General features: G+C 35.2%; 1 pseudogene; it reads left to right on the forward strand.

Annotated features, from left to right (window-relative positions):
• The first annotated feature begins 8502 nt into the window (after nucleotides 1-8502).
• LOC121793688 lies at nucleotides 8503-12675 on the forward strand (annotated as a pseudogene).
• The last annotated feature ends 8880 nt before the right edge of the window (nucleotides 12676-21555 follow it).

The following is a 21555-nucleotide window of genomic DNA, read 5'->3' on the forward strand; positions in this document are numbered from 1 at the left end:
TTTTTGCCAGCTCTCTTCTTCAAGTTTCATTTTTCTTTATTGATTTAACTTTTTTTTTTGCTTTCTCGTATGAAAATTGTAAAAATATAGTGCTTTAAGAGATATGATACAGTGAGATGATGTCCATTTTGATAGAATGGACTATGGTGAGTTGTTTGGATGGATCATAGAATCGTTTCTTTTTTCTTAATGTCAACAAAAATGTGTAAAACTCCTATTTGGTCATACACGTTTTTTTATGATTTAATGTGTAATGAAAAAAAAGAGAATGATTTATGGGCCTTGTTTTAATATAACTTAAACGATGTTCTTAGATACATCATGTATGTTATATCCATCTATTCCATGTCATTTAATTTTATGCATATATGTAAAATACTTATTTACTAAACAATATTGGTATATAAACATATAATGTGCAAAAAGAAACATAGCATGATAGGAGTATGTTTTTTACTCAATTAGTAATTTAAAAATATTAATCACATATTTATTGAACACTAGACTAAGGACTATTTTTAATCCTAAAATTTTGGATTCAAACCGAATCAAAAAATCGAAATGAACTAAATCATCTGGAAAATCGAACCTGAATAATTGAAACCTGAACTATAAAAACTTATAAAATTGCACAATATACCAAATAAATTTAAAAAATGAAAAGTCGGGCCTTGTAACGTTGGCTTGTAACCCAAGTGGGGGCATTAAATTGGTTGGATATTGGCCCGAACCATCTGGCTAGGCTTTGTGGTGCTTATTCTGGCCTGCCCGTTCCAAGCTAGGAGTTGGGCCACGGGGCTTGTGCGAAGGCATGGGCTTCTTGGCCCGTAGAGTGGAGGGCACCGCGTTAGGCTGGTTTCACATAGCAACGACTACTTCCCACTCTTGGCAGTGGAAGGATAACAGTCTGGTGCGTCGTTTGCTCGTTAAAGTCAGACGTGTTGGCTCAATTAAACAACCAATAAAAAAAATTTTAATGAAAAAAATCCAAAATTTATCAGTAACCAACACAAACATTATAATTAACATATCCAAACAATTACAATCTTAATAAAATCTAAATATTAGTACATTTAGTAATATAAATCAACACAGAAAGGATTTGTTTCAAGATATAATATACTCCCTCCGTCCCGAACTACTCACACATTTCCTTTTCGGCACGGAGATTAAGGAATGAGTGTATAGCAAAGTCAACAATTTCGGTTGTAGATGATAACTTTTACTAAAAATGGAAAGAGTGCAAATAACTTGGGACGCCCAGAAAGGAAATAAGTGCAAGTAGTCCGGGACGGAGGGAGTATTATGGTATTAAAAAGAAATGCAGCTTTCTCGATTTTATCAATCCAAACCGAAAAACAAAAATAAACGAATCGGATTTTAAATTTTGGTATGGTTCGGATTGAATATTCGGTTTTCAATTATTATGTTCACCCTAAACATGTGAATTGCGATGATTCCAATCCAGATTTCGGTCGATTTTTTTATGACGGAGTATAGTGAAACCTAAGGGTTTTAAAGCTCGTCATTGAATGTTCCGAAATTTTCAATAACATTCGAGTATTTAATTAATAGTGTTATATTTGAGGAGAAATGACATCACATGAGAAAATTTAGGCGCTAGGTTCGCCTCCGACGTGCAATCAAATGGATTTTAAAGATTGAGCGATGTGCGTTAAAATCCTTGAGGTTTCGCTGCACTTCCTTTCAAGCACCCACAACCGTGCTCTTATCAGCGAGCACGGTTGTAGGCCCGACCCCACTTTTTCTGCCTGCTCTCTGATAAAAGCACAATACCCACAGCTGTGCTCTTCCGCAAGGACGAACTCAATTCAATTTAAAATTTAATTAAAACAAAACATTTCCATAAAATTAAAATTCATTAAAATACCACAATAAATATTACAAATAAAATAAAAAAGACGTAATTAAAATCCTAAAAATTAAAAATTACATAATTAAAATACTAAAAATACCTAAAAATAAAAAAATTACATAATTAAACTCCTGAAAATTAAAAATTACATAATTAAAAGCTAAAAATACCCCTGTGGACGACTACTCATCCGGCGGCACTACCCCCAATTGTCTTTGGAGGCCCAATATCATGGCCTCGTGCGATCGAAGTTGCGAGGGGGCCATAGTGGACCTATCAGCCATATTGAGTTGGGCCAAAAGATGCCACAACGAGTTGGTGGGGGGTGGAGGTGGCGCATATGGAACGGGAACGGGAGCGGGAACTGGAGCATCGGCGGTTGCAGTTGCGGCTCGGCGGCGGTTGCAGCTGCGGCTTGGCGGCGGTTGGCCGCCGCCTTCTTCCTTCCTTGCTGTCGGCGTTGGGAACCGCTCGGGCCGGCGTCGGGGCTACCCAAGTTAGCTCCGGCGAGTTGGCTAGCCACTTCTTCGGAGTCGGCGTCGGATAGAGATACCGACCTTGACCGTTTGGAGGAGTCGCTAGAGGAGGATGTTACGCCTCCCATATACTTCGGGTGCGTCCGCGTCTCCTGCCAAACGTTGAGGTACTTGAACGACTTGTAGTTCATGGATTGGTAGGTGCTCAACGCGGCAGTGATGATGTCGACCTCGCTCCGGCCGCTCCCCGCATTCCGCTCTTCCTGGAGGAAATAGCCATTGAACTTGCCAATTTCAACGTTGGCTCGGTAGATGGCGTTGCGCACCATACTCTCGTTGCGCTCGATTGTTCCCGATGGCAGGTTTTCATTGTACTGGCGAGCGATGCGCCACCAAAAGTGATCGCCGGATTGGTTCGTGCCAACCACCGGATCTTCGGAGATTTCCAAGTACGCCGTGAACAATTTATCCATCTCCGCCGGAGTGTACGGTGTGCGGACATCGCGAGTAGGAGGAGTCGGAGTTTGGGAGGGGGCGGTCGGCCTAGGCTCCGGTGTCCACCCGTATCGCCCTTCAGAGGCACCTTGGTCGTCGATTGGGTATGGCTGGTAGCCACCCAGAACGCCCGAACTTTGGGTTTGAGGAGGGGCCGAATATTCCGTTTCCGGACTAGGAAACGGTTGTGAACCGAACCATTCGGGGTTCCAACCGTGGGAGGGAGGGGGGTCATCGCCTTGGTCGGACATTGTTATGTTGTAGGAGTGGAAGAAAGATTGAGAACGGATATGAGAGAATGAAGATGAGGATGGAAATTAGAGAGTGTAGATGAGAATTGTGTAGTGTGGGGTAAATTTTTTGGTGTGAAAGTGAGGTATTTATAGATGAAAATGTGTATTTTAGGGAGAAAAAAATTTAAAAAAATTTAAAAAATGATGGAAAACGGTAAAAAAACGGATATATTTTTTTTGGGAAGTGAAATTTTTTTATTATTTTTAATCGGTTTTTTAAATTAAAACAGATTTTTAATTAAAAAAAATTCAAAGGCAACGGCTATGCCGTTGCCCAATCGCATGACGGACTAAAATGACAAAATGTGACTCTTATTATGGGACATATGGAGTAATAAGTAGAGAGTATTAAGTAAGACGAGTATAAAACGAGTACAAAGAGGGAAGTGGGATAAACTTTCTGGGACGGAGAGAGTATAAATTGAGTTAAAGCGTTATAACCATTAAATTTAAAGATTCCATGACTTTATGACAAAAATAAATCAATTTATAATATTTAGTGTATAGTAAGTATGAATTGTATTATATACCAAATTAGTTTTAAATGCTAAAAGCTAAACACATTATTATACTAAAATAATATAGAGTCCATTACAACTTTATTTGTAGTTCACTATAAGTAATTCAGATATTTAAAAACAATGACGTCATTTGATATAATTTAAAAATCTGAAGCTCATTATAAATTTGTTATTAGTTCATTATAATGAACCCCAAGTTATTTTATAATGATGTTATTCGATGTTTAAGGTTTAAGACCAATTTAGTATGGATCATAGTCTTAGCAAGTATTACACTTTATTGGACAAATTGTGATACTCGAATGGACTTATAACTAAAATATCTAGCAAATCAGGAGTTGCAAATAAATATAAATACATGTATATATTCTTGTCAGTTTTGAATCCCCAATAATTGTTCGAACAGAAAATAACAATAATAATTATGATTTGATTATAGATTGGAACCAAATTACATTGAGAAACATATATTTTGTTGTGCTTCTATCAGTTCAACTCTATTGTTTCAAAATATGAGTAGTATATTTGAAAAAATTGTATAGAAAATAATACTCTCTCCGTCTCATAATAGATATCACACTTTCTTTTTTAGTTTCTCTCATAAAAGATGTCATATTTCTTTTTTTTTAAGTTCTCTCTCACATTAGTATAAATATACAATTTTCTCTCTTTAAATTAACACACAAAACAATATCTCCTAAAATCGTGTGTCATTCACTAAGTATGCCATTTATTATGGGACTGAGGAAGTAGGATTGTCTAGCTCATGTATGTTCTACTCATCGCATTTACCATCTTTATATCACTTTAATAAAGTTATGCTAAGAAATGAAATATGCTACGGATATATATATGTATGGCAAATCAAATACTGGCCCATCGCCTTATCGCTTAAGTATTCTTCTTTGTTGTGACTAGGGATGTCAATCGGGCCAGCTCATCGGGTTTCGGGCCAACCCTATTTGGGTTGAATCGGGTGCGGGCTAATTGGGTTGTGATTTTTTCGAGTTATAAAAGTTCAACCCTAACTCTAAAAGCTCGGGTTTCGAGCTAGCTCATCGGGTTAATCTGGTTGCTACCGATAAAATTAACAAGCGATCAATCCAATAAATAATGGTGAAAATTAGTTATATTTATAAAATGTAAAATATTTAATTATGATAAATTTGAGATATATGCTTAAACTCAAACATAAACATGATCAAATACTAATATTTGAGATTTATGCAAAATAAAACATAAACATCAAGAAATTTTAAAGCATGTTTAGAAATTTATATATATATTTTTTAGTGAATTTGAAGTTTCTAATTCATTTATCTATTATTATATTAATAAAAACTTAATATATAATTTATATATTTAATATATAAAATGGAAAGTTATTTTTTCAGTAATCTATATTATAAAATAATCAATGAAGTGTCGAATTAGAGTCAAACAAATAGAACAATAGAAATTTTATCGGGTTTCCGGGCCAGCCCATCGGGTTTTCGGGTCTGGCCCTAACGGGTTGCGGGTTAATCGGGTGCGGGCTAATCGGGCTGTAATTTTATCGGGCTGAAAATTTTCAGCCCTAACCCTATAAATTTAGCGGGCTATTCGGGGCCAGCCCACGGGTTGCGGGCTAAATTGACATCCCTAGTTGTGACTCATATTTGTGCCTTGGATTGTAATAATATTCAAACAATTATTTCTTATAAAAATATGGATGTTGCAAAATGCAAAATATGGATGTTCGAACAAAAATATTGTTTCCGGTCCGGAACCGGCGGTTTTGAACCGCCTCGTGAACCGGCGGTTTTTTGAACCGGAACCGGAACCGGAACCGCCGGGACCCTTGGTGTGCCGGTTCCGGTTCATGGAAACGGTTTGGAACCGGCGGTTTTTGATCCGTGTGCACACTTAACCCCATCCAACTAAAATAATCTTACAACTCAATCCTAGATTATATCTTGGTACTATTTTATCTAGGAAATCGAACACAACCCATGAGTATTAGATTGAAAATTAAATGTCAAAAATAAGGTTTAACTCGATATGTTTTTTGGAGTACATGAGAAATAAAGTAGTCACTACATTAAGTAGAGACTTGATCACTAGATTCACTACAGTCACATATTGAATAGAGAATGTATTCCTTTCATATAAAATAAAAGTTAAATAACTTTACTCCTATTTTACTTCCTTAAACTAAAATTAATTGGCAATCCAAAGATTATAAAACATGGTTCTCCCCGCCACAATGGAAACCAAAAAGAGTAGTGATGATGATGGAGGAATAAAGTCGGGTAGATTTCCCAAAAAATATATGCAAATACATTATTCTTATTATTGTAGATGGTTCCTATTTACTATTATTGATGCTGTCATTGCTATATTATTACTGTCATCATCATTATCATCTTTTGCTAATTCGGGATTTCAATCATTTTCCTAATTAGAATACGAGTGTAAAGTCTCCTCGTAAATCATGATTAATTGATTATCATGTATACTAGAATAAAATACCAGTACTAGTTATTTTCAATTGTTCCTCTAATTATAAATTGAAATTTGTCAATCAATAGCCGACTTTGCATATTTTATTTTTTGTGTTATCAACTTAATTAAGAAAAGCAACTTTGAATGGGATTGTGCAGATATCCATGCTTATGAAGTTGTACAGAAGTAAGTTAAACAATGTTATTTTGCATGAACATCAAGCATAATTGTTTTAATCGAGATTTATGAATTATATTGATTTTAATTTTAAATAATTGAATTCCCAGAATTATCCATGTATATATCACAAGCAATAATTTACAACGATTAAAATTAATTTACAGCACTGCGCTATGTGTCACTTTCGACTTCTACATGAAGTATTAATTAAAATAATTATAAACGTGACTTTGCTTTATGCGCCTACCATCATAATATAGCAGTAATATCATTATCTTTGCCCGCATGGACAGCGCAGTTGATTTCGGAGGAGAAGATTTGCAAGAATGGTCAATGATCGATTCTCACTACTGTGTAGTTGCAACACCTCTCAGGCATAAGTGTGAGGCCTTAGAAGGTGTCCTTCTGGCAGGACAGTGGGTTTCGACCCTCCCTATTAACGGGTCACCCCTGATGGCTGATTGAACATCACTCAGATCGGACCGAGATGTGAGAAGCCCCCGGGATAACATGTCAAGATCATTTATGATGTCTCCCTTAGAATGTAGACCTTTTTGTTAGATACTTCTACTATAAAGCTTTGAGGTCATCCACAACAGACATAAAAGTGGACGACGTGTGAAAAATATTTAGCGTTATATTATACTCTCACCGTCCCTTATAATTTATCACCATTTGAGCCGGCACGGGTTTTAAGAAATGTAAATAGAAAGTGGGTTGAAGAAGTTAGTGGAATGTGAGTCCAACTTTTATATATTAGTTTTATAATAAAATGTGAGTGGAAATTGGTTAATGGAATGTGGGGGTCCACTATCAAAAATAGTAAAAGTGAAAAGTCACAAATTTTGGGGACGGATTAAAATGGATATAAATGACAAAATTTCAGGGACCGAGGAAGGGAGTATTTGACTTTTTATAATCGAATAGTTATATGCAAATAAGTTAAACAAAATGAGATTTGCAATAAGTTATATTCAGATCCCTGGGAACTGTGACATGCATCGTGGGATGTGTGACATGTTTCATATACTTAGATCTTAGCAATTGGTCTTCGGGATCTGAGCAATTGGTCTTCGGGTGGTTTTTATTGTTTTTTAGACTTGGGGCTTGGACTTTGTTTGGACTTAGATTAATCTTTTAGAATCAAATTGGATATGGTTTCACAACATCCAATTGAAAATACCCAACATCTGTAATAGGAATGTAGCCCAACAACACCAATTAGACATGACCTAAGTTCAACACCCAATTTTTGTATTAGACTCATATGTGCACATAGGCCAATGACGTGAATACATGTTCAGAGCATCCACAACCGTGCTCTTGCCAGCGGCACGGTTGTGGGCCCGGACGGTACTATTCATGCATGCTCTCTGGCAAGAGCACAACACCCACAACTGTGCTCTTCCGCAAGGACGAGCACAATTAATATAAAATTCAATTAAACAAAAACATTTCCATAATATTAAAATCCATTTAAAAACCACAATAAATATTACAAATTACAAATAAAATTAAAAAATACATAATTAAAATCTTAAAAATTAAAAATTACATAATTAAACTCCTTAAAATTAAAAATTACATAATTAAAATCCTAAAAATTAAAAATTACATAATTAAACTCCTAATAATTAAAAATTACATAATTAAAAGCTAAAAATACCCCGTGGAAGACTACTCATCGGCGGCACTACCCCCAATTGTCTTTGGAGGCCCAATATCATTGCCTCATGCGATCGAAGTTGCGAGAATGAATATGGGAGAATGAAGATGAGAATGGATATGTGAGAATGAAGATGAGAATTGTGTAGTGTGGTGTGAATTTTTGGGTGTGAAAGTGGGGGTATTTATAGATGAAAATGTGTATTTTGGGGGGGAAAAAAATTAAAACGTGGTAAAAAATGGTAAAAACGAATTTTTGGGTGTGTATTTTTTTGGGAAGTGGAAAATTATATTTTTCTTATTTTTAATCAGTTTTTATAATTAAAAACTGATTTTTAATTAAAAAATAAAAATTCAAAGGCAACGGCTATGTCGTTGCCGAATCGCTGCGCGCCACGTCAGCTGCTCGCTGGCACGGACGGACGCCGTCCGTCCACCGTTGCAGATGCTCTAAGAGCCCATAAAATAATTGTATTTATGGTGTTTTTCATGCTTCACACATTGCCCAGATCTCTCCACCTTAATCAATAAATCCCGCTAATTTTGTTTTCATATTTTTGTAGTACTAATTGATTTTGGATTGCCTTGCAAATTGCAATCAAGATTAAAGAAATTTAGCTTAATTAATTTTGAGCGAGCTTGTGGCGGATGGTGTGTGAAAGAATATAGGCAAATGGCCTCCAATGAGATATTAAATTCCGATAGTATTTCCGGTGATAGAGCGATGCCGGTCTCAGGTGAGATGATCATTTCTAAATGATTCTTTCCTTATGATTTTGATTTTGTACTTTTATGAATGGTTGAACAGATAATGAATGGCACATTTTTTTAGATGTGGAGTTTCTTAATTTTAATCTGAGATTCCGTTGTTTATATACGGATTTTATTTTATTTTAAAGCCTTATTGTTGACATGATTTTAAAATTTCAGGTTTGTGGATGCATATGTTAAATATGCAGCATTTTTTAATTTACTTTGTTACTACATGTTTTGAATTTATCTTCACCATTTATTCAGTCTGAGCTGGATTTGTGAATATATGTTAATGCTTATCGAGATTACTGATTACTTTGTTTAGGGACTTGGAATTCGTCACATTGTATTTGCATTGATGCTACATGATACTCTATCAGCTGCAGTTTAATTGGTGCTATATGTTGCAAGTTATTTCAGAATGTTATTCATTTAGGTCTATTGGTGCGTCAAATCTTTTGGTTGATCCATATGGACTGTAACCGGAAGAAAACGATAATGATATTTTCACTTATGATCCTAATAATAATCATCACGAGCATTCTGACATGGGAAGTGAGCTTTTGATTGGAGCATTTTCTCTTGATTTGGTTATCTGGAGAACTGCAAATATTTTAGTTTGACATTATCTGGATTCTGGATCACTGGATGCTAGATGGCCTTATACGTGACCGTGCATTTTGGAATTTTTATATGCTAGGTTCCTGACCGAGTCGCATCCTTTTGCAATTTTAAGTGTGCTCATCAGAAGAATTAGAGAATTTGTGGATGAGTAACCAGTGATACTAGTTTACATAATGCAGTCATACTTTGATAAATCTATGCTGGAAAAATTATTTCACCATTCATTCCACAGTGCCTGCCTTGCCTAATCCCTCATTGAGAGAAATAAATATGGCCTTATTGATATGAATTTCCTAGTATTCATGACTTTTTGTGAACTCAGTATGCAACTTCATATTCTCTGATATGATATGGTTAAGTGAAGCAGATAACATTTGGCTTTTCTTGAGCTATGCTAAATTGGCCAATGAAACTTAGGAGTTAGGACTCCCTCAGATTTGAAATAGAATTTGAAACATTTCTTTTAGCATCACAAGTAAAACCCTTCAAAGATGACTTGTTTTTGGAACCACGTCTTCGGGTGTAGAATAGTTGTTCTATGTGCACAACATGATTTAAGGTTGTTGAGAATTTGAACGCTGATTGTTTGCAAGAATAATCATCTGCTACATAAGCGTGCAAGCGGAATTTTCTACATACTCATTTGGATAGTTAGTAAATTACCAGGAAATTTTTTTCTAAAAGTGAGTGCTAATGTGGATGTGAGTCTTATAGTTTCAAAAACTATTACAATGCAGCTAATCTATCATGGAATGATACGTATTATGTAATCAGTATTTTGGAATGTAGCATGCTTTACTAAGATCTTCCCAATTCCTTCCAAGTTCCAATCACATGTTCCTTTAATTGGCTAATTTCTGATTTTCAGGACTTCATGAAAAGCACCGACAAGATTTAGATAATTTGACTCTGACCTCACAGCCTTTCAAGACATTAAAGCTCTTTATTCTGGCTGTTATGCAGTATATAAGAAAATTCGTAGCATATATGTTATCACATGGAGGTTGGTTAATCCTGTTGACTGCTATCGTTGTTGCCATCGGCACACTATTCGTGACTGTCGAGGGCCCTCATGGGAAGGTAATCCAAATACCATATTAGGCTACCCTTTTTGTTATGTTATCGCTCTCTGATTCGTATCCAGTCGCTTTATATCTCGCCAAAACGTGCCTCTGGTTACTGATTGACACACGTTGAGTTTTTCCTCTAACTAGGTCTACATGTAATCTATGATGTAGCATGTTGAGGAAATTCAGCGTTATGTGCAGTTTATGCTGTGGTGGGTGGCTCTTGGAGTCGCATCATCCATTGGACTTGGTAAGCTAAGACTTGAAAAGTTAGCGTGCGTATGGTTATTCTTATATTGTTGGTAGAAATGATGGAAATATACTTGGGATAAGTCCATGTGCCGATTTCAAAGTAAAAGAATGTTGTTGAGGTTAACAAACTAATTAAGAGAACTCGTAAACTACATAATTATACTATAATATGGTGGTTTGTGAATGGAACTTCCAGTACATAATGGCACTTGATGTCAACTACCTCCAAGCAATCTTTTTTTGTATGATCATATCTATTAGTTTCTGAACTTGCTTCACTGTGCTACTTGTTTAGGATCTGGATTACACACTTTTGTTCTCTACCTGGGACCTCATATTGCATTCTTCACTATAAAAGCAATAAAATGTGGCCGAGTGGACATCAAAAGTGCTACATATGATACAATACAATTAAAAAATGCCCTTCGTGGCTTGGGAAGAAATGTGCCGACTTTGGGCCCCCTTTGTTTCCACCATCAGACAGTGTACGTATCCCACTCAGTAGGATATTGCCCCAGGTCCAGTTGGAGGCCATTCTATGGGGGCTCGGCACTGCACTTGGTGAACTTCCCCCCTACTTCATTTCAAGGGCAGGTAGAATGTTGGCTAGATGTTTTTGTTTCTTCATATGATGCAAACTGCTTTTGTTTGCCAACTTAGCCTTGGGATTCCAACTTCCCTGTCAAACTTAATAGAATTATACTACACGGAGCTTATTTACGATGATAAATAGCTTTTGTGATTTTGGAAAGCTGTTGATTCAGTCTAACCTTGTATGCATTATTTGTGCAGCTCGCTTGTCCGGTGACACAGTAGATGCCATGGAAGAATTAGATGCTTCCTCGGCAGAAGATAAGGGGTTCTTATCAACTCGTCTGAATCAAATAAAACGTCGGTTCCTGTCGCATGCTCAATATCTAAACTTCTTCACAATCCTCATTCTTGCTTCGGTTAGCTGCTTACCTGCTTTAACTCATTCCATTGATGTACTTCTCTTGATGTTCATTTTTGTACGACTGCAACTGTGACGTAAGGTCTATGGGAATATTTTGTAGGTACCGAATCCTTTATTTGATCTTGCAGGAATAATGTGTGGACAGTTCGGAATTCCTTTCTGGGAATTTTTCTTGGCAACGGTGATAGGCAAAGCAATTATCAAGACTCACATTCAGGTGTGTAGCAGATATCAATTTTCTGTGTCCCCTCTGACAAATAAACAACATGGGCAGTGTCTGTTTTCCCTCTGAAAATTGACATTCTTTACTTACTGATATGAATGCAGACAGTGTTCATCATATCCGTATGCAACAACCAACTGCTTCATTGGATGGAAAATGAACTGCTATGGCTGTCTAGCAAAATACCCGGTTTCAGTTCCGTTATGCCTAAGCTTATCGCCAATCTCCATTCTGTGAAATACAAGTACTTGTCCACAAAACCTGAGCCTCCCACTAGTGTCAAGGTATTTGCACCTCTCTCTCTCTCTCTCTCTTTATCGCATGTTAATAGATTCGCTGTGTTTCTTTTCTTGGTTCTCTGCCTGCTAACATATGTTTCAATCAGGCGGCAAAATGGGATTTCTCGCTGACATCCATTTGGAACACTGTGGTGTGGATCATGCTAATTAACTTTTTTGTAAAGATTGTGAATTCAACTGCACAGAGCCATCTAAAGAGAGAGCAAGATCAGGAAATTGCTGCACATTGAAGAACAGCTTTCTAATAACTGATCATTCACATTTTCCATTATTTTTGTCCTATTTTTTTTAATTTTTCGTGGTTATCTCACGACTTTAATAATTAGTTTTGTGGGTTTAGGATTCTTGGGTGATATTTATACACATTCACCATTGAAGGCTTGAAGCCCCCCCTGATTAAAACATGTGGCAGAATGTCAAGGCCTTCAAAGAAATTGTACATAATTGCAGGGTAGCTCTTCAAAAGCTATTTTTTAAGCTATTTGAATGTGAAATTGGGGGCTTATTCTTTTGGGTAATGCAAAAAAATATTTTTGCTTCTACTTCTGGTTTTTTGTTGTTGACTTGAATTTGTAATACCGACTGATTTCCCATCCCACACCTACTTCCGAAGATCGATTTGTTTTAAAACATGGTCGAAAGTTATAATAATAATAATAATAATAATAATAATAATAATTATTATTATTATTATTATTATTCTATTATTAAATTTTTACGGCATAAGTTTTACAGCTATCTTGTAGTTTGATGCAAATCGAATTATAGTTCTTGTCCACGAGACTATGCACTATTTCATTTTTTAAATGTCTTGTAAGAGTATATATTTTTTAATTTTAGAAATTTTAATCTTTGCTGAGGTGTGACTAATGAGGTATGACTCATTCTCCATCTATAATACTTCAATTTTTTTTTCTTTCTCTTACTTTACTAATTGTGCATTAAAAATCGTGTGCAACCAAAAATTGCATACTCTTATGGGATGAAGAGAGCAGTATTATTATTGGCTAAATTTGATGTATATGTATTAAGTGTTTAACAAAGTAATTACGATGTAAGTTTACTTCTGTAAATTGTGTTCGATGAAAAATGGAAGAAAGATTAAATTTGGAGCAAGAAAAAAACTAAAACATGGATTGTAAAAAATATTTTTTATTATTCGTAGGTTTTAATAATAAAATATTTTATAAATACCTATTGATGACTCTCCCGGGACTTGATTTAGTAGCATAACAATCTAGCATCCCTAGATATTAATTACCACTATTAAATTAAAACTTCAATTTCACTAAATAAAATATTTAAATTTCTAAACATATTTTTAAAATTTTCAAAATATGTTTATGTTTTATTTTAATTTCACAAATAGTAAAAATTAGTACTCTCTCCGTCCCACTCAATTGATTGACTGCTTTTCGGCATATGTTTGGGGAAAATGATAATAAATACCCCATCTGTCTCATAATAGATGACACACTTGGAAAATGGCACGAAATTTTAGGAGTTGTTATTTTGTGTGTTAAGTGGAGAGAAAAAATAATATATTTATATTAATATGAGAGCGAATTTTTTCCAAAAAGTGAAATGTGACATCTTTTGTTGGACAAACTAAAAAAGGAAAGCTCGACATTTATTATGAGAGGGAGGGAGTACTAGTTAAACTGAAGAGAAAGTAAAGTAAATAAGAGAATAATTTAAATACAACTATCTTCTTTATTATTCTCACTCTTACTTTACTTTCTCTCCACTTTAACTGTTCCCTCCGTCCCTAAAAATTGGCACTTATTTCCATTTTGATCCGTCCCTAAAAATTTGTCACCTTTCACTTTTACCATTTTTGGTAGTGAATACCATATTCCACTAATTCATTTCCACTCATATTTTATTATAAAACTAATATATAAAAGTAGGATTCACATGCCACTAACTTTTTCAACTCAGTTTCTATTACCTTTCTTAAAACTCATGACAAGTCAAATGGTGACAAATTATTCGGAACGAAGGGAGTATTTATTATTATCCCCGCAAAACAACGGTTAAAAAGAATTCAATCACTTAAGTTGGGATAGATGGAGTATTTGATTATGTTTGAGTTCAAGTATATATCAAATTTATCATGATAAATGTTTTACATCTTATAAATATAAATAATTTTAATCATTATACATTAGATTGATTTTATGTTAATTTCATCGACAACAACCTGATTAGCCTGGTCGGTCAGCCCGAAACCCGAACATTTAGGGTTAGGATTGAACTTTTATAACTGATACAATTCACAACCTGATTGACCCGAAACTTACTGGACTGACCCGATTGACATCCCTAATGAAAAGCACATGAACGATCTGCAATTCGTGATTAACAAATGTACCGATTAATTCGATGAATATACGAAATGAGCGACCGAAAATGTTTTGATCCCATCGTTTTTAGAGCATCTCCAACAGTACTGCAAAACTTAAAATGCAGCAGGAAAATACCTCGAACAGTACTGCAAAACCAATCCTATTATAGGTTTTGATGAAAAAATACATATCTTTAGGTTTACACTAAAACTATACCAAAAATCTTTTTAGATTTTGATTTATTATATTCAAGTCCAAATCATTTTATATTTATCAAATCAACAAGGGAAAGAAGAGAAATATAAATACAAGAAGAAAAGGAATGGATAAAACTTACAGTACTTCAACATGTAGACGACATATTGGAGAAGAAGCAGGGACGGATCCAGGAATGTAAGTGGAAGGGGGCAAAATTATATGTATAGAAAATTTAAGGATTTAAGAAGGGGCAAATACAAAGAAATTTTAAAATTTTTGCAAAATTATTAAATAAAATAGTATATATCAATATATTTAAGAAGGGGAATTTGCCCCACGATTACATCATCCGTCCCGAGAAGAAGATAACAAATAAAAACCTAAATAATTCTATTAACGTTATTTAATTATTATTAGTGGGCTGGCCCATTTCTTTATACACATTTTTTTTATAAAATTAAGTCAAAAGCAAAGACTAAAAATCTAAAATATGATTCAGAATATAAAAATATAAAGACACAACCTAATCAAAATAAAAATATGCATAAAAAGACACCTGACCTAAATAAAATAAGATTAAGAAGATACAATAAACTAAAAAGTTATATTAATAAGCTAAATACGAAAAAAAAAAACAGAAAGATTAATAATTAAAATTACACGTTTTTTAATTATATTATATTTATGTAATAAATAATATATTTTATATATAGACATATTAATTAATAAGTCTTATTATTTTATTTAATAGTTATTAACAAATTATTATGGGGTTAGTGTGTAATTTAGATAAAATATATAGATATAATTGAAAAGTATAAAAAGTAAGTGAGTGAAGAATATTCTTTTTTGTTTGAGTTTAATGTAAATTATTGGAACAAAATTAATATTTAGTATGATATTTACATGAAAATGGGTTTGAGTTTAATGTAATCGTAGGGGAGATTGGTCTTAACAAACTGTTTAGGCGGTGGACACGTCTCCAGTCAAGATCCCGCCCACCCATTTTCTTTTAGAGCATCCACTATGTTGTCCCCCCACCGTCCCTTAAACTACTATTTGAGGGCCCCACTGTAATTTATTCCTCCATCCGTTAACTAAGGGACGGAACCTGCAACGCTCCGTCCCTTAACCGTCTCTTAAATTACTATTCATTCGATTTCAGTTTTTTATTTTTTTCCAACAAATTCAATTAAAAAAACAAACTTCATTAAAATTAAAACAACATTAAAATTCAAAAAATAGAAAAAAGACATAATTAAAATCCTAAAAAAAATAAAAATGACATAATTTAATTTTCTCCGCCAAAGTTTTCCCAAATGTGCTCAATTAGATCCTCTTGGAGTTGGGCGTGGGCGCTAGAGTCGCGTGTCCTTGCCCGAATAGACAACCGTTCTTATATTGACGGATGCGCTCCACTTCGCGGCGGACTACTTGCGGTTGAGCTTCCGGGGGATTCGGGGTCGAACCAATTTCCCGCCCCGGGTCCTTCGTCTTGGACAATCATGTTGTGCAAGATTATGCACGTATACATGATGTCGACCATGCTCTCCATGAACCACGAACGAGCCGGGGCTTTGATGATGTTGAAGCGCGTTTGGAGAACCCCGAACGCCCTCTCCACATCCTTACGAGCAGAATTTCGTGCAGGTCGAGGAGGAACTGACAATCGGTCGTGCTTGCCCTCCGGAAAAAATCATCGGTAAAGGCTGCCCGGACGCCTTTGCAGAATTTGAGCAAGCACATGCGCCCAGTGGTGTCTCTGATGTGGAGGTATTAGTTGAACATGTCGGTCGTTTTTCCAGTCGCAAGCTGACGGATTGCTGCAGTACATTTCTGCAGCATCGTGTGGCTGGGACGACAGACCGCGTATTCGCGATGTGGAGAAATAGCGGTTTACTCATGCGGAAACGGCGACGGAAGTAGGTTTCTCCCCAAATCGGGTTATCGCAGAAGTAGTCGCGTACTAACCTTGCGGCGGCTTCCTCCCGATTGCGATGGATGTACGTCCGGGAGCGTCTTGGGGGCTGCTCGGCTTCCTCAGCCTCTCGGCGTCGATCTTCTTCAAGTGATTGTTCCATTATTTGACGGATTTGCTCAAAAGGATCCATTAGTTTGAGTTGATTTGAGATGGAAATTGGAGTGGATATAGAGAGGATTTGAGAGAAATAGATGTGTGTTTGTGTGTGAAATGAGTATGAAATAGGAATATTTATAGAGTAAAGAAATAAAAATAAATTAAAAAAAAATTGAAAATAAAAAAACAAAACGGTAACATTACCGTTTGAAAAAATTTTTTTATTAAAATTCGAATTAAAAAAATTGAATTATTGCGTCATCCGTGACGACGCCCACTCGCGGGCCAGCGAGTGGGCGTCACGCATGCGTCGGGCGAGCGACGGGCGATACGCTGCAACGCGTCCCGCGGCGGAATCGTCCCTCCGGGACGGAACACGAGCCGCGCGCGGGACGCTTGGTGGATGCTCTTATGCCTATGTCTATGTGAATAAATTGTCCAATTTATAATTGCAGTGGGTCCAAACTTTGTGCCTATGGACAGTGGGTACCCACCACAACGTACTCACACGTGGCTTGACTTCCTCTTTTATTCGACATTTCGACTAGTATTGCCATTTTCCCTATTTTTGAGAGGATACTTCATTAGTTCGACAATATTATAATCAGATAATCCTATTACACTTGCACACTGAAGAAGACCGGGTTTGAATTATACCAATACTATTTTCCAACTAAAAATTCATCTTGGTCACAAAAAAGTTTCAAATTTCACGAAGTTATTTACAAATTTTAATAATTAAAAAATTACACGTGTCATAACCTAATTTACCAAAATGAAGTAGAATTTAGGGACTCAAATTGACACCAAAAATAACCCCACAAATCTTCTTCTTGACTCCAGGTTGCTTTCTTGTCTCTTGATTTTGCTGTCTGAAAATTTAACCACAAATTTTTTTTTCACCCTTTTTTATACTTCCTCGTGTAGGTAATAGGTAAATTGAATAATTTCTATGCAAAATGAATGTTATGCCACTCCACTTAAGAAAGGTAGAGAAACTATTTATTGGCCGTTTAGTCATGTTCTATACTCCTATATGATTGTGGGCTGATTGCTTGTGGTTGTTCATTATTGTAGTATGTATTTAATGCAATGAATTTAATAAGAAAAATAAATGTTTAAATTGAAGTTTGATTTCATGCTAGTCAAGATAGAGAGAACCATTGAATCACAAATTCTTTAATACTCCATCTGTCTCATTCAAGATGACAACCATTCCTTTTCTTTTTGTCCCAATCAGCCACTATCCAATTTTGGAAATAACATCTTATCTCCTCTCTAATCATTAAAATATTCAACTACTTTTTTTTTCTCTACTTTATTTCATCTAACAAGAGGCATCATATGACAATTATCATCATATCCACTGAAACCCTTTTCGATAGTCACCAGTGTTTTAAAAACTGGACCGGACCGGACCGACCGGTTCGACCAGTCGGACCGCGAACCGGCAGCTAGTCCGGTTCGATTCGTCCCTTAAAACCGTTATCATGTCAAGCCGCCTTGAACCGTCGGAAACGGCCGGTCTGACCGGAAACCGATTTTTATGTTTAAAATGTTTGTTTAAAATATGAGATTGGTCGGGATAGAACCCTTGACCTCTAGGTAAGGTACAAATATCTCTACCACTCCACCACATGTACTTCAATGAAATATTCTGAATATTAATTGTTGTTATACATTAAACCTGTAATTTTTAGTCCAGACAAATTAATAATTTGTGTTTAATTTTATGCTTTTAAATAATTATTAGTTGTGATTTGCTTAATTTTAATTATTATTCACTAAATTTTATTTTTTATTGGTATAATATATATAAATAATAGATTTTTCCTAAAATTTAATATTATATATATATATTATTATAGTTTATTACTCCATATTTACTACTCCCTCCGTCCGCGAGTAGGAGTCCCGTTTTTCCATTTTAGTCGGTCCGCGAATAGGAGTCCCGGTTCACTTTTACCATAAATGGTAATAGGGTCTCACATTCCACTAACTCATTTCACTCACATTTCATTTAAAACCAATATATACAAGTGGGACTCATATTCCACTAACTCTATTCTACCCATTTTTCTTAACATTTCTTAAAACTTGTGCTCCCAAGGAATGAGACTCCTAATGGCAGACGGAGGGAGTAAATATAACTCCAAATTTATTAATAATTCATGTTTAATTTTATGTATTAACTAATAATACTAATATAGTAATATATATTTATCCAAATTAACTAAAAATACATGTCTATAATATTATTTCACCACATAAATATTTTTCAATTAATATAAATTTTATCTATATATATATATATATATACATATTGTTAGGGTTTTGTATACTAGAAATCATCTTTCGAGTGATTGGATACTGTAAAACTCTAATGGTTATTTTCCAATAAATGCAACAGATTATTTTTGTCATAATGTTGTTATGTTTTACATTTAATGGTTGTTTATTACATATTTAAATGTATGAGCAAATGTAACAAAGTCTAAGTCTTTGTTTTAGTAGACCGGTTGTGGGCGTCGTCCAATTTAAGGTAACACGGTCAGTTCTAAACAAAGAAAAATAAGAATTTCACAACCTAGATAGGCCTAGACTACCTATCGCGAAAGGTTGCAATGTCAGTCCGATTATTTCTAAACCTTATTGAAATAAGATGACGTTGGTGTGGTATAGCACTGAATGGATCTAACAGCAAGACGAGTCTTTATGCTATCTACTAAAAGACGAGGTCTTGAAAATTAATTTCTTAATCAATGTACGTTAGCATTGAGCATACGATATTGAGGATCCACTACTTTGACTTACCAAAGGTGCGGGTTTTTCGTAACCCAACGATCCAGGTATATTGGGTAGTGGTGATCATTATCTAGAGGTGCTGGATTGCTATTATGTTGAAACGTGCGCGAGGAGAGTCTCGTTTGATAATATCCACAAGAGGAGCTCGAAACGAGGTTTTATTATTCGGAACCTAGCTAGTTGGAGTTTGATTACTCTATGAATAATAAATAAGAGTTTCTTGCTAAGTCCACTCTTGAAATTCGAAATATGTTAATTAATTAAGTCTATAGCAGACATTGATTAATTAATGGATGTTTCCATCTTAAGCGCGGGAAATGAATCAAATGCAATTAAAGGAAACCCGGAATACTTGTAATTTCGGATTTGGAAGGCAGTGCAATATTACTTCTGTAGTGGCTGCTCGTAATATTCCAATATAAGCTTATATTAAATTGTGGGTTCAATTTAATTAGTAAAAATCTAATTGGGTGATGTCTGTTCCAAATTCTTCCTTAGATCCCTGACTGGGCCCAATATGTGACTTATATAAATAGGAGAATAAAGGAGACAGAAAACATAACAATTTATTATCAAAATTTTCGTCCCCCTCTAAAGAGAGAGCTCGAAATTTGTGCCTCCTCCGTGAGCTGAGTTCTGTCTTCCATTATTCGAGTCCTAGTACGTTGGTGAGATTTGCCCACACAAATATCAGCGTATAGTCCGGGACACCAGTCAGAAGATCCGAGGTCTTGTATTGAAGATCTTCACGTGGAGACGGAGCAAGCCATCATCGATTCTTGATTGAATCAACAAGGTAAATTGGCTAATTCCGTAGTAAGCATGTTTTAGGGATTTTATGTGCTAAAGCATGTTTTAACTCAAGTTATGAGCATGATACATGTGATAATTACGCGAATAGATTTGTCTAAATAATCTGCTAAATAGATCAAATTCATGTGATCCGTTTTGAACGCACGCTTCCGCTGCCAACCCCTTCAGTTGGTATCAGAGCCAGGTGAGATTTGCCCACACAAATATCAGCGTATAGTCCGGGACACCAGTCAGAAGATCCGAGGTCTTGTATTGAAGATCTTCACGTGGAGACGGAGCAAGCCATCGTCGATTCTTGATTGAATCAACAAGGTAAATTGGCTAATTCCGTAGTAAGCATGTTTTAGGGATTTTATGTGCTAAAGCATGTTTTAATTCAAGTTATGAGCATGATACATGTGATAATTACGCGAATAGATTTTGTCTAAATAATCTGCTAAATAGATCAAATTCATGTGATCCGTTTTGAACGCATGCTTCCGTTGCCAGCCCCTTCACATATATATATATATGGTCATGATAATCTACAAACCATCTATAATACAAACTATACAAACTTTAGGCATTGACATTCCCCAAGTGACAGAATTTGTATTAGGCGTTGACATTGACATTCCCCTCAGTGACAGAATTTGTATTAGGCGTTGACATTGACATATGAATCTCATTGCTAACCGTTGATTACTTACAAATAGTGTGTAGGATTAAAGTTTATAGTTTGTATTATAGATAGGGGTTTGTATTTGATCACACCTCTCTCTCTCTTTCTATATATATATATATATATATATATATATATATATATATATATATATATATATATATAGGGGTGCATTAAAATGATAACTTCAATTTGTGTGATAACCTTATAACTAAATCTCCACCACACATTTTAAAAATATGTGGTCTGGATTTAATCTAACAAAACTATCATTTTATCAAATAAAACTATCATATTTCGGATATATTAAGGGCAAAATTGTCATTTCGTTATAAAATTGGGCGGGTAAGAAGAAAACGTGAATTAAACACTGCATTCAATTTCTCTCACACTCAAACCCTCTGAATCGCATTTCAAACCCTTGCTTCTTCAGTTTCGAAGGAAAAATCATCCAAATTCTGGAATATGTCGAAGGAAAACGCTCAAGCAT

The sequence above is a fragment of the Salvia splendens genome, chromosome 3, assembly GCF_004379255.2.
Source record: "Salvia splendens isolate huo1 chromosome 3, SspV2, whole genome shotgun sequence".
NCBI lineage: Eukaryota > Viridiplantae > Streptophyta > Magnoliopsida > Lamiales > Lamiaceae > Salvia > Salvia splendens.